This window comes from Cryptomeria japonica, chromosome 10 (genome assembly GCF_030272615.1).
Source record: "Cryptomeria japonica chromosome 10, Sugi_1.0, whole genome shotgun sequence".
Lineage (NCBI taxonomy): Eukaryota > Viridiplantae > Streptophyta > Pinopsida > Cupressales > Cupressaceae > Cryptomeria > Cryptomeria japonica.
The window spans coordinates 493,823,413-493,838,058 of record NC_081414.1 but is presented as its reverse complement, the minus strand read 5'-3'; the positions used below and the strand labels follow the sequence as shown (position 1 = coordinate 493,838,058).

Genomic DNA, 14,646 nt, shown 5'->3' with positions numbered 1-14,646 from the left:
CTGACTGGTATTCTAGACCACATTCTTCTTCTTACTTTGTATTCATCATCCGCATATGCCCATAAGTCCTCAAGATCAACCCTGTGCTTGTATTTCCTTTCATTTACCATTCTTATATGGCGATGGTGATCAAAATTAGACTTTGATCAGTAGAAGGACAAAGGATACCACTGCATCTCCACATCTGCTTGTGCTGATGGACATGATTCTAACATCTTTCCAATGAAAAGGGGATTGGAAACTCCTGCCTTCTACTTGGCTCTTTGGATTTTCCCAAATGTATCCAGTTGCCTGATGACTTCTAGTAATACCATTTTGTTTGTTGAAAATTTTGGAAGTTTGTATGGGCATCTTGTGAATCCTTGGACTCTCAGGTATGTGAATCTAAGGAATTGAATATACGAAGACCCGAATCTACTTATCAAATCCTTTGCCTCCGATGTCAATCTTTGATGGGTGCCTCCTTGAAGTCTCCTGGTGATGTACATAAGGAATGCATCATTAACTCTTTTGAAGTGAGATTTCTCTTGCATATGCAATTGCAGATAGCAATCATATGCCTTGAATTGACCATCTTTGTTTCCCACAATTCCTTTGCAAATCAATCCCTTATATTTGTAACACCATGCCAGTATGTATATGCCATAGGAACTCATGTAAAAAGACTTTGTTTGTTCTAAGTTTCTCAGTTGCTCATCAAGGTTATTACTGATTATTCTTGCCCAATTATCATTTTGACACCAGTCGTGATTGTTAGTTTTCATGATCAGATTAACCATAATAAACAGAAAACTAAAGTTGCACAGTAAAGCATACAAATAGAGGATCACACAACACAAAAGCTACCCTGGGAAAACCTCCCTCTTGGAGGAAAAACCCAGCAACAACAGATCCTTGGATCTAATTATCATTCTGAAAATGTAGATTCACTTACCTAGCTAGGGCACAATACAACAACAGGAGATAATAGATAAGATCAGACTTATCTCAGTCCTTAGAATGCATGAAATCACAGTGCTGATTTTCAAGCCTTTACACAGAAATCCGTTGTCCTTTGATTGTGCTTCACTGCCCTTCAATGGTGGTTTGTTGTCCTCTAATTGTCTTCGCAGTCATCTTCTTGTCTTTGCTGTCATGGAGAACAAGTTCGCTATCCTCAAGGTGTATTCATACTAGCACAACAGATGATGTCCTCCTTTAGTCAGATTTCGCATTGTATATAGCAGAGGCAGCTTGCATATAACCTTCAATGAATTCCCTGGCCTTTAGGCAGAATCCTCATTAGATAAACAGTAGAGATAGTTCACTTGTATTCATAACTTTCAGATTTCGCATATGGAGGAGCAGAGATAGTTCGCTGATTGTGTGTGGTGTGTGTATCAAATGATACTTCATTTGCTTGCATTTATATATGATTAAACTCCCTTAATCACCCTCCAAGTTGGCTAGGAGGTTTTGGCGCCAAGGTTTATTTGAACCACATTTATTGCCGCCCAACTTGGGGCCTATATCCTTCACACGCTACAAAGTAACGGTTATAGGGTCGGCCCTATAATGAGGTTTGCACGTTACATATTGGTGAAGCCCTATCCTTGGGCGCTGAGCTGGAGTATTACGTGTTTGGCAAAGATTAGAGGGCCCAACCCTATTTAAGTTTCCACGCCGCCTAAATGAATAGGTGTGATTTACAAAGAAAAGGGCCCAGCCCTTTTGGATGGGTTCTAATGTTGCCTTGCGGCAATTAGAACCCATCTCCTATTTATTTTCACCCTAGTTACAAAAACAACACTCCCTCTTAACTAGGGAGGAAAATAAATACAAAACCATATTCACGTGGATAATCCCATGGCCTGAAATTTTACAAAGTTTAAGAATAGGGCCCAGCCCTAAGCAATACAAAATACACATCATGATCTGAGCACACAAATACATTGCAATATGAGCCTTTCCATAATGTTCTCCTCTGTAATGCCAGGAGAGGATGAAATCAAACTTCATAGCTATATCCTTTCCTGGAACCTACATATATCACCAAGTTTTAAGATCTTTCATCATGCACACCCACAGAGGATGAGAGATCTTTACTCATGCACACCTGTAAAAAAGATACTCATATGAACATACAACATAAATCATGCACAACCGCAGAGGATACATAAATTTCTCCCAGAGAAGGACAATCTGTCACCTTGCATACCGCAGAGGGTGAATACGCTTCTCCACTGAGAAGAACAAACTACCACCTTGCACTCCGCAGAGGGTGGACTCACCTTGCACTCCGCAGAGGGTGAGCGAGAACTACCACCTTGCACTCTGCAGAGGGTGGATGATACACCCAATGTATCATGGTTAGTATCAAAACATTTTGCAATAGACAAGGAATATACATTAGATATATATTATCAATTCCTCTATTAAACCATAATGATTAGAACCCAAGAATGAAATGAGATATTAAAAGATATCAAGAATCCCTCTAAAACCCTATCTAAATAAAGAATTCACAGACCTGATGATTCATTCTTACTTACGAAGTGGACCCATAGCATCTTAAAAGAGAGAGATGAAAGGTAGACTTTCATAATTAGTCCGATGACAAGATCTGATTGAGGTAGGGCTTCTCAGGTCATGCATGAATGCTTTCTTCAGAGTGACATAATCTGAAAACATTATCTTCAAGAGTAGACAAGGAGATTAGCTTACCTTTAGAGGCAAGATATAGAAAAGAAACAAAATAAACACCAAACCTTAGAAACCCTTAACACAGGGGTTCAGACATGAGGATAGAAGACATATACCTATACCCAGATCTTATCTCCCTTTAAATAAGTTGAGATTCATCACCTTTGAAAGTTCTAAGATATTAAGAGGATGAGGAAACAATTGATGCAGATGAAAGACCTTGACTGTGCATGTAATCATCTGAAAACCCTAGCTGTCACACAAAAATCCAGGCGATAAATCTGATCACTGCACATGCAAACCTAGGCTCTGATACCATGTTAGTTTTCATGATCAGATTAACCATAATAAACAGAAAACTAAAGTTGCACAGTAAAGCATACAAATAGAGGATCACACAACACAAAAGCTACCCTGGGAAAACCTCCCTCTTGGAGGAAAAACCCAGCAACAACAGATCCTCAGATCTAATTATCATTCTGAAAATGTAGATTCACTTACCTAGCTAGGGCACAATACAACAGCAGGAGATAATAGATAAGATCAGACTTATCTCAGTCCTTAGAATGCGTGAAATCACAGTGCTGATTTGCAAGCCTTTACACAAAAATCCGTTGTCCTTTGAGTGTGCTTCACTGCCCTTCAATGGTGGTTTGTTGTCCTCTAATTGTCTTCGCAGTCATCTTCTTGTCTTTGCTGTCATGGAGAACAAGTTCGCTATCCTCAAGGTGTATTCATACTAGCACAACAGATGATGTCCTCCTTTAGTTAGATTTCGCATTGTATATAGCAGAGTTAGCTTGCATATAACCTTCAATGAATTCCCTGGCCTTTAGGCAGAATCCTCATTAGATAAACAGTAGAGATAGTTCACTTGTATTCATAACTTTCAGATTTCGTATATGGAGGAGCAGAGATAGTTCGTTGATTGTGTGTGGTGTGTGTATCAAATGATACTTCATTTGCTTGCATTTATATATGATTAAACTCCCTTAATCACCCTCCAAGTTGGCTAGGAGGTTTTGGTGCCAAGGTTTATTTGAACCACATTTATTGCCGCCCAACTTGGGGCCTATATCCTTCACACACTACAAAGTAAAGGTTATAGGGTCGGCCCTATAATGAGGTTTGCACGTTACATATTGGTGAAGCCCTATCCTTGGGCGCTGAGCTGGAGTATTATGCGTTTGGCAAAGATTAGAGGGCCCAACCCTATTTAACTTTCCACGCCACCTAAATGAATAGGTGTGATTTACAAAGAAAAGGGCCCAGCCCTTTTGGATGGGTTCTAATGTTGCCTTGCGGCAATTAGAACCCATCTCCTATTTATTTTCACCCTAGTTACAAAAACAACAGTGATTTCATTAATGAAGTGATACATCCAAGGCTCGTATGAGGAAGCTTGGGGACTTCCCATGACCCCGTTGAGCAATAGAACAAGGTCACCATACTCTTCAACGAAATCATTCTGGAAAAGTTTCTTAGGGACTTTGGTATAATGGGGTATTGGTTTAAGCAGCCATTGCTTGTTCATTACTTCGGTACAAGAGATAGGATCAGCTTCAAAGATTGCTAAGGCCTCCTTGGTTTTGTACATAGTAGAATGCTAAGTTGGGATGCCAAATGCCTCTTTGATGGCCTCTTCTCCAAGGTAGGCCAGTACTTTTCCATCAGGTGCCACAATTTGTCTTTTCTGAGTGTTGTAATGCTTTGCACATTCTACCATCAGCTCATAGCATTGCATAGCTGGAGGAAATCCAGCTGCTGGAACAATTCCATTTCGCATCATTTTCATCTAGCCTGTACATCCTTTTCTTGAAATCTTCAAGGTCAACATGGCCAAGGTCAGCATTACTAACTTTCTTCCACTTTATTTGAATCTTGGAATTCAGCTTTGGTCCCTTGTTGAACTTCATCTGCACTTTTTGAGAAATTCCTCCTTGTGTTGACATCTACTTCCTGAAAAATATGGAAAATTCCTAAGTTAGAAAAAGGGAGTTTGATGCTCACTTAAGGAATTTTGAAGGGTAACTCTGATTTTTCTCATAAATTCTTAAAATCAGACTGAAAACCAGTCTGATAAATGAAAATCAAAGTTAGTAAAACCTTGGAAATTATGAAATTAAGTCTGATTATGAACTTTAGGAATGAAAATCAGACTTAAAAACATTCTGAAAATTAAAATCAGACTTAAGAAATTCTGGAAACTGTGAAATTTATACTAATTTATAAGATTTCTGTCTTCAAAATTGAAAATGCACAAAAAAACAACATGGTTTTTGGATGAATTTGAAGAATTTGAAGTGGAAAATCATGTCTAAGTCTGAGATTTAGGAATTTAGACTAAAAGAATGAATTTTGAAGGACTGAAATCCTGAAAATCTGTCTTAGAAATGCTTATAAACCTGAAAATCTTGAATAAATTCTTCAAGAGAATTGCTTCCAGTTTGCCTTCAAATGTCTGAATTCTTCCTAGAAATAATTTTGCACCTGCAATTTCACTTTAAATCTACCTAGAAACCTGTAACGAATTCTTCCAAGAGCTCGAATTTCCAAGTATGGGATGCAACTTGTGAATGAATGAATGCCAATGTCTATGTTTATAAGGAGTTTGATCCCTACCTTGCTTTGTTTTTTTGTTTTCATGAGTTTTATTTGGAATGAATCAAGTCATGCTTTGGGCTTGAAATTGAACCTTCCCTTCTGTTTTTTGTTTTAAGTCAATGGCAATTTCTTTTGCTTTGTTCTAGAAGCCTTCTTCTTGAGCGAACTTGCTCCTTGATTTCAATTCTTTTTTGCTTTATCTCCTTTTTCCTTTCTTTCAACACTTTGCCCAAAAAATTCTCAAGCTCCTTTCTTTCTATGACATGCGAATTTCCTCGTGCTTAGCTTTTTGTGTTTTAAATTTTTAATCCACATAATCTTTCTGAACTTGAGTGAATTTCATCCTTGCTTTACAACCTTTGCTTTATTGTTTTTGCCTTCAACACTTAGGTGAATTCTTTTTGTGTTTCAGCCTTTGCTTTTCTTGTTTTAATTCACCTCAACTTAACCAAATTTTCTTCTCATCTTAGGCAAATTCCTCTTGTGTTTATCTTTTGCTTTATTCACCTTATCTTCAACACTTAGGTGAATTTTGTTTTTATTTCCAGACTTGCCTTCATCTTAGCCAGACTCTCCATTTATCCACCTAGGGTGGACTTCACACTAGGATAAGGAAAAATGCCACTTGATAGGGTGGACTAGGAGGAATTTTCACCTTTTCCAAGGGTGAACTTCATCTCGACTTAGGAATTCTTCGAATGTCCCTAGGCGAAATTCATCTTGGCTTTAGAATTTTTTCATTTCTTTATACCTAGCCAAAATTCTGACTTTTCCCTTTTCGAAGTGCCAACACTTGACCATTTTCTCACCTACTTTGAGGGCGGACTTGACAGTAGGAAAGGGAAGTTTGTGCTATCCTTGGGCAGACTTTGCACGTGGTTGAGGAACTTTTCACCTCACTTGGGCGGACTTTGCTTGGTGCCAAGGAACTCTTCATGCTACCTGTTGTGACCATTTCACACATCGCCCCATTAAAATGGGGACCCCCTCTTTTTTGCTTTTGTTTCGCCTGTTCTTTTCTCTGCTCTTAGGGTTTTGATTAAGTGAGTGAGTTGTCTAGACTAGGGTTAAGCCTCAGGGGTTTCTGTTGGATATTTTCAAGCCGAGTCTAGTCGAGTTTTTGAAGGTTATTGAGCATCCTCCCGAAGGTTGCAAATTTTGAAATGGGATGAGCCTGTTAGGAAGGTCAAGTACGTCTCAGGATAGGTCCAGTCAGGGTTTTGAGGGCACATTCAAATTTTGTCTAAGTGTTAGCATTTTAATGATGGAACTGTGCATTTTTTTTGTCTGGGCAATTTTTGACCAAATTTTTGATGGCTTGATAACTGATTCCTGGCCTTAGAAATGACCTAATTATGCCTTGTGAAGTGACTGAAGACCTAAATTTTGGATATTTTGGCTTGTAAAGGTAAAATCGCTCCTGTCCCTCTCCCAGGGACCAAGGCGAAAATGATGTTTTGTGCATCTTGGTTATTGACTTGTTTCAATGTTTTTGTGCAAGGTCGCCAGGGGATATGATCGAACAGATTTTGAAGATTTTGAAGATTTTGAAGACTCAAAAATGACAAGTTTTTAAAGGTTTAAGGTAAAATCGCTCCTGTCCTTCACTGAAGGACCAGGGTGAAATGGCTTGTTTTGATCATTTTTGGTCTTGGTTCATCAAATTTGAACGCCAAGGACGCAAGGAAAGATGAAGCGAGCATAATGGAGTATCCAGACTTAGTCGTTAGCAATGAAAGGTTGAACTTTTGGCCTAGAAAGATAAAGGCGCTCCTGTCCCTCACTGAAGGACTAGAGCTTGAACTCCAAATTTGCATTATCCTTACAAGATTTAAGTGATTTCGCGATTTGAGGAGGACAAGGGAAGTATGTTTTGCTCGTTGAATATAACTTGAATGGGCCACAATGGAGAAAATCGATCCAAGTTGCAGTAGGCGCTCCTGTCCCTCTCCAAGGGACCAGAGCGATTTTTCAAAGGAAGCTCCTGTCCCTCTCCAAGGGACCAGAGCGATTTTCTCACAAGGCAAATTTTGGGCAAAGGTAAAGCAAGTTTTACGTTTAAGATGAGTAAAGGAGGGCGTAATCGGTCCATTGAAGATAATTTTGAAAGTTTGCAAAACATAAGTGAGCTTATAATGGCCAAGGCGCTCCTGTCCCTCTCCCAGGGACCAGGGCGAAAAACACACTATCAAGTCTTTTCCTCCAAATCCAGGCCAAGGCACAAGATGGCGTGATGTTTAAGGTGCTTCAAGGAAGAACAAAGTTGCAAGGACCACGAAACTGGATGAAAAATGGCTAGGGCGCTCTTGTCCCTCACCAAGGGACCAGAGCGAAATCTTCAAATTTACTTAATGACCTAACATTTTGGAATGCCACTTTCATTTCAAAGACTCAAGATGGAAGGCGGAGTGATATTCTACGTTTAGAAAGTGATTTGAAGATGACACGATCAAGGGTTTATACCAAGAACTAAAAAACGCTCTTGTCCTTCACTCAAGGACCAAGGCGATTTTCATAGAATCAACCATTCTCTTCCAAAGCCAACGCAAGGCAAGGTTGTGCGAAGTCAAAAATGTCTTTCGCAGGACGATGAACAAGGAACCAACCCTAAAAATCAACTATCTTAAGCACAAATGCAAAATTCGCTCCTGTCCTTCACTGGAGGACCAGGGCGAAAATCCTAAGAAGGTCAATCTTGCCTTGAGAAAGCAAGCAAAACATGCATAGAACGAGAGATGATGATCATCGCCTACCTCACATCATGGATTGGCGATTTGGAAAATGAAGTCCAAAGATAAATGGTAGATCGCTCCTGTCCCTCACCAAGGGACCAGAGCGAAGTCTTCAAGTGTGCCTAGTTTTAGAATGCCACTTTCGTTTCCAACACTCAAGATGAAGTAAGCAATGACGTTTTTTGCCTTGAAGATTATTGAAAGTCGATATGATCATGAATGTGTGCAATAATGCAAAAAATGCTCCTGTCCTTCACTGGAGGACCAGGGCGAAAATCCTTGGAAGAGCTCATTTTGTCTTGAGAGGGCGAGTGAAACATGCCTTGAAAGGACGAATGAAGATCATTGATTGCCCTGCAACATGAATTGGCAATCGGAAAGACAAAGACTAAGGACAAAAGTAAGATCGCTCCTGTCCCTCACCAAGGGACCAAGGCGAAAGTGTTTTAAGGTGCACTCCTTCCCAAGATGGAGTAAATCAAACTCAAGATTCCAAACGAAAATGCCATTTTGGACGTCCAAGATAAGACTTTGAATGTGAAAAGCAAGAAATACAAGGTCAAAAATGAAGGGGCGCTCCTGTCCCTCTCCCAGGGACCAAGGCGAGGTTCTCACATACCAATATTTTACCATGCCTAGGCGCCAATGTCCTCTAAGACACATTAAATGCCAAATTTCGCTAAAAATTCCAAAATCTTAAAAAAATTAAATTGACATTTAATAAGGGCGCACATCATTTAATAATTAATTTAGGCCTTTTAAAAAAATCGAAATTTCAATTGCAAAGGCATTTAAAATTAATTATTATTAAATTAGAATTCAAAGCGCTTAAGGTGTTTTTTTTTTTTAATGTTTTTGCCAAAGTTGGCCTCTCCTTTTATTTAATTTATATTTATTTCCTTGGCCTATTTTCCAAGTCGGCCTATAGGCAATTGCAAGGATGAGCGCCTATATAATTGAGGTATTTTGAAGCATTTTAATCCATCATTCAATCATTTATTCAAATGCGATTTGGAGAAGCAAGGAGAAGTGCGAAATTTGGTCTAAGAAGGAGTGCGAACTTTATTGGAGGCTAGAAGTGGAGCGAATTTTACTCAAGGCGTTAAAGACAAAGGTGGTGGAGTTGATGCTCGTGAGGAAGACCATTTTGATGAAGGAGGCGCATTTGCTAGAGGACTTCGATCTTCATTTTGCCTAGCGAATTTCTTAATTTTGCATCTCTTTTTTTAGAGTTAGTTCTCAAAAAGAGGTATGGCGAGATCTCCCTTGTTCAAATTTTGAAATTTTGAATTTCAAATTACATAGTCATATTTAGGAAATGATAATTCAAAGATTTATCATGAAGTTTCCTAAATTTAAAACTTAAATCCAGTCTATACTTCTACATTGCAAAGTATATTGCTTATTATGAAATGTTGTGTAGGTATCAAGATGGCGACCCCGAAGGCAGGAGCATCCACTAGTCGTCCAGCTCTCATGAAGGAAGATCAAAGGAATGAAGAATTGGAGACCAAGATCGTGTCAAAATGGAGCAACATTGGAGATACCAACTTGGGAAACTTCAGTGTGAAGAAGTTTCGAGAGGTCCCTTATATTGGAAAGCCATCACCTGTCGCAAGGAGAACAATTGAAAGTGGCATTATCAAGGCGGCCGGCTTCCCTCCAGCAGTCCAGTGTCCTGAGCTGATGATCGAGTGTGCCCGCCATTATGACCCACAATCCAGATCAATCGTGTCCAAGGAAGGAAACACTTTGGCTTACCTTTCAGAGGAGGCTATCAGTGAAGCTCTCCATCTACCAGAGCATAAAGATATGATTTATAAAAGCTTGGAAGGAGCTAGATCCATGTACGAAGATGATCCAGACACTTGCTTAAGCATCATCAATAAGAATTGGTTACTCAAGAGTCGTCCTCGCCTGAGCAAGGTTCCAAACACACCACATAGGATCAACTTCCAGGAGGAGTACAGAGATTTGATAACCTTACTCAATCGAGTTACAGGGGCTCCTCAAGCCTTCTATTTTGAGAAGTGGATGTTTTACTTCATCCAAGTGATAGTTCAAGGAAAAGGAACAATTCATTGGGCTAGAATTATTAGCCATTGCTTGGACGTGCAGTTAAGAAGACTGAAGGCTACCAAGTCCTTCCACATGAGTTCATACATCATATATGCCTTGATCAGGAGTTTTGAATATGCAGGACTACCTCACAGAGGAGCAATCGGAAGAGGGCCCAGGGAAGTCAGAGTTTGTGAATCTTATGTTCATTTGCATCATCCACCTGGAAGTAACTACAAGTTAGTTAATGATACCTTCACGATGAACATCACCAGGACATTGCAAGGTGGGATTCACAATCGGATATCTCAAGATGCACAGGAGCTTGTAAAGAGGTATGGTGCTTGGTTTATCCAATTCCAGAAGTTTACATATATTAGAGTTCATGGGTGTCCTTCACCTCCATATATGTTGCCAAGATGTCCGACAGACAGAATAGTGTTACTGGAAGTGACTAGGCAGTTGGCAGCTTATGCAAAGGCATTCAGACACAGGCATGGAAATGGAATTCCTGTGCCTATCATACTAGGGAATTCAGTTGAGGTATGTCCTAATGCTCTAGCCTTGGATGATGCAGAGAAAGAGTTGGCCTTATATTCATTTTCATTCTTTGCCTTGAGAGAGAATTTTGATCCTTATGGATATATAGAAGAAACAGTTGGTAGAAAGTACAAGCACGAGTCTCAGATAGAGGACTTTCTGATGAATCTCTCAAGTGATTTAGAGGTGAAAAGAAAGATGCATTCCAGATTACCTTTAGATCTCATCAGGAAATGCAAAGTCTACAGAGTGGCCGATCAAGCCCAGGACAGTGGCAGACATCTCCAATCATCTTATGACCGAGAGGACAAGACAGTGAAGATAGATCGGAACGAGCCTGAAATTACAGACTTGAGAACTTTGATGGCTCCGATTTTGTCTTGTACTCGCAGATGGGTGGATATACAACATCAAAAGTTGAGAGAACAAAACATATCAATGACTTTTACTTTGGAGGAAAGGCCAGGGGAAGGAGGAGCAAGCACAAGCGAGGGCAATCCTCATCCTAAGAGTACAAGTGAAGACAATCCTCACCCTAGATGCGTAAGTGAAGGCAATCCTCATCCTAGAAGCGCGAAGAGGAAAGAAAGCCCTGAGAAAAGGGAACCTTCCAAGAAGAAGCAAGAGGCCCATCGAGGTCACTCATCTAGCACATCTTCCCAACATGAAAAAAGGAAAAGTCAAGGACAAGAGAAGAGGGTACTTGAAGTTGAGGAATCTATGGAGTCAATGGTCCAGAATGATAAACATGAAGAAAGGCGAGCACCTCAACGTTCATCAAGTCAATCTCCCCAAGTCAATGAGCTACATGAAGACAAGAATGATGATGAAGTGACATCTCCTCTCCGAGAAGAGGGATCAGTGCCTAAAGAAATACAAGTTAGAGAGACAAGGTCCGCCATTCCAGACTGGTTAAAGGAGAGGCTAACAAGGGTAATTGTGATCAAAGATGAAGATAATGTAATTGATTTAGAAAGCCTTGTTGGAAATTCTCAGGAAGTGACAGAGAGAAGGAAGGCTACCAAGATGTCCAAGATGATCAGAGATGAGACAGGGTCCAGAAAATTGCAGATAGCTACACCAGCAGTAGATAAATATGAAGGTGAAATCCTGGCAGAGGAATATGATGTAGAAACATTTGAACTTGGTCCACTCACAGCCGAGCAGACACTGGATGAGGCCACTGATTCATTTGAGGCACTTAAGGACAAGCTTAGAGAAGAAATGGAAAAGAATAGAAAGCTTGAGCGAGAGGTCGGTGCTTGGAGAGGCTACTTTAGCCATCTCAATCAGCCTTTGGGACGTCAGGATCCAGTAGTATCTCCTGTGCAAGCACTTCCCCTTGAATCAGTTGGCGAGGCAGAAAGAGTTAAGAGCTTGGTCTAGCTTATGAGCTCTTGGATTGACAAATCTCATACCGTTGCCATGAGTTCGCAACAAGAATGATGCAAACTACCCATCGAGCTATCCAGGTCCTTGAGATCATTCATAACCTAATGATAACAGTAGCCGCCTTTGCCCACACTAGAGATGTTATCATTCCTGTTCTGCAAGTAATCAAGCAAACACCAAGGAAGATCTTAGCACAAGAAAAGATAATGGATGGAGGGGCTCATAATTTACTCCAGTGGTCAACTCTACTTCAGATGAAGGAAGTTCTTTTCGAAGACATTAGTACGAAGTGCAATCAAGTCGAGGAGGTCATTCATCCGATTCAGGACAAGGTGTTTGAGGTGTTATGTTCTATTCTTGGCAGGAGGATTGAAGATGAGACAGATGTGAATCTTCAAGAGTTGGAGGGAAAGGTCAAGGTCATCTTTTGCAAAGATGAGAATGTTATCACAGACGAGCAAAGAGATCAAATGTTTGCCACTATGCTCCTGATTGAGAAAATCAAAGAGCTCGAGCCTGGATGGGACGTAGCTCTTCTCAAGGCTTTTGATCAGATCATCCACTTGGAGGAACGAATGAGGAATCTTCCAGAGATTCCTATTGCAGAGATTGAAGGAATTGTGTCTAGATTCACTGCATATGCTAAAAGGGAGCATTGGAAAGGGAACAAGGTTCTAGAAGAGAGGTTGTTATAGATGATGTGGCACCTTAATTATCATTGGTCTATGTTTCCTAGATTTTTGTGCCAATTAAATATTTGGCTATGCATTTAATATTGTTCAGTAAAAGGGGAACGTTTTATAATAAAACCCTAATTAGGGTTTAGGTGTCAAAATCTCAGCCGTTGATCTTCTTTTAATCTGGGCCATTCATTGTAATTGAGGATGCTATATATACCCTCATTCATTTTCATTTTGTCATTAGAAATTAGAAAATAAGAGAGAGATAGAGAATAGCAGTTAGAAGATTAGAGCTTTTGAGAAGAAAGTTATTTTGTAGCAAGATTGAGCATTGAAGAAAGAATTTCAAGCAATTGTTGTCTATGTTGACTTTGAGATCAATAAAATATTGAAGTTATGGTGTTTTATTGCAATTCTTGTGGTTATCTTCATGGTTGTTTACTTTCTTGAATCATTCTCAGTCGAAGTAGTGTTTAAATTTGAAAGACTAAGTGTTGAGCTTGATCTTTGGTGAGATTCACGTCCCAAACCACTAGCTTCTTACTGATTGTAAGGATGCCTTGTGTGGTCAACTGGAGATATTTGGATTGCTTAAACCTTCAGTCATTATTGAACTATTGACATGTACCTTCATGGTAGTGTCTATGATTCTTGATGATTTGAAAATCAATAGTCACCTTAGAAGATCGCATCAATCTCAGTAGAGTTGTAATTCCTTGGCAATACTGAAATTGGTCGAGTCTTGCCAAGTCTAGCCTACATTAAGTCATTCTTAGGATTAGATTAGGATTCGTCTCTTGCAAACCCTACCTTTTGATCTTTTTGAGAACTTGTTAGTTTTAGGAAAAACTGTTCCTGAACGGAAACGTAAGGCCCCTTGATGAAACAACATTCACAACGACCACTGGTGCTTATCCACACGTAGAGACCCTACATTACAGAACCTTGGAGTCATCCTGATTGATCCTTCCTCGCGACATCTTCAACAATCAGAGGCTTTATTCAAGAGAGGATAAGGTACCCTTGGTTATTTTATTCTGTGTTAGGCAGTGTACAAAATACACGTCAACACTACCCAAGGGGGACTTCATCATGGTTGAGGATTTCTCACTTGCCAAAGCTCTTAGCTAAACGTTTTCCTTCTCACCTTGGGTGGACTTCATTGTGGCCAAGGAATTGTTTCACTTGCCATGAGCGGACTTCATGAAGCCTTGAAAATTTCTCCATTATTGAGTGAACTTTGACATTTGATCAAGAATTTTATGCTTTCCCTAGTTGGACTTCAAATGGGATCAAGGTCTTCTTCATGATTCGAATGAGGAATTTCTAGATCCAAGTTCCAGACTTAGTCAATTTTCATGATCTTCAATTAGCTTTTTGGAAAACATCCTTTGGATTCAAAAGTTATTTCATACTTGATTTGTTCTGGATGCATTCTCCTAACTTGACATTTCTCTTGACCTGACGACTCCCTGTGATCTTGAAAAAAGCAAAAAAGCAACTTTCTATTTTTAGAAAAAAAGTAAACTGAAAAAGAAGGTTCCCAAATTGGCCCCAAAATGCCAAAAACAAAACTTTCTAAATTTAGAAAAAAGCAAAAAAAAAAAAAAATCCTAAAAGTGGGAAAGTTGTCAGAATTGATCCCAGGAAATTGTGATTTTACTCCTTTGACTGTCTGAGCCCATTTGTAGCATCAAAACACTATTTTGACCATTCCTTCACTTCACTGATTTTGGTAACTCCTCCAAATTTTGAGAAAAGTCAACTCATTTTTGAGTCTAGAGATCTGAAACAAAATCCTAAGATGCCAAAACCCTAACATAAAAAGCAAAAACAAGGGGTTCTCCATTTGCAATGGGGTGATGTGTGATTATGTCACGACAGAACCATGCTCCGGAAACCATCTTCCACACTTAGTTTTCTAAGTCTTCATTTAGCTGCCCAAAAGACAATGCTTG

General features: G+C 39.6%; 1 protein-coding gene across 1 annotated transcript in view; it reads left to right on the top strand.

Moving 5' to 3' along the window:
* Positions 1-14,646, top strand: part of LOC131039450 (vacuolar protein sorting-associated protein 60.1) — a 65,825-nt gene that overhangs the window by 44,599 nt on the left and 6,580 nt on the right. The gene's annotated exons all lie outside the window — the stretch shown is intronic.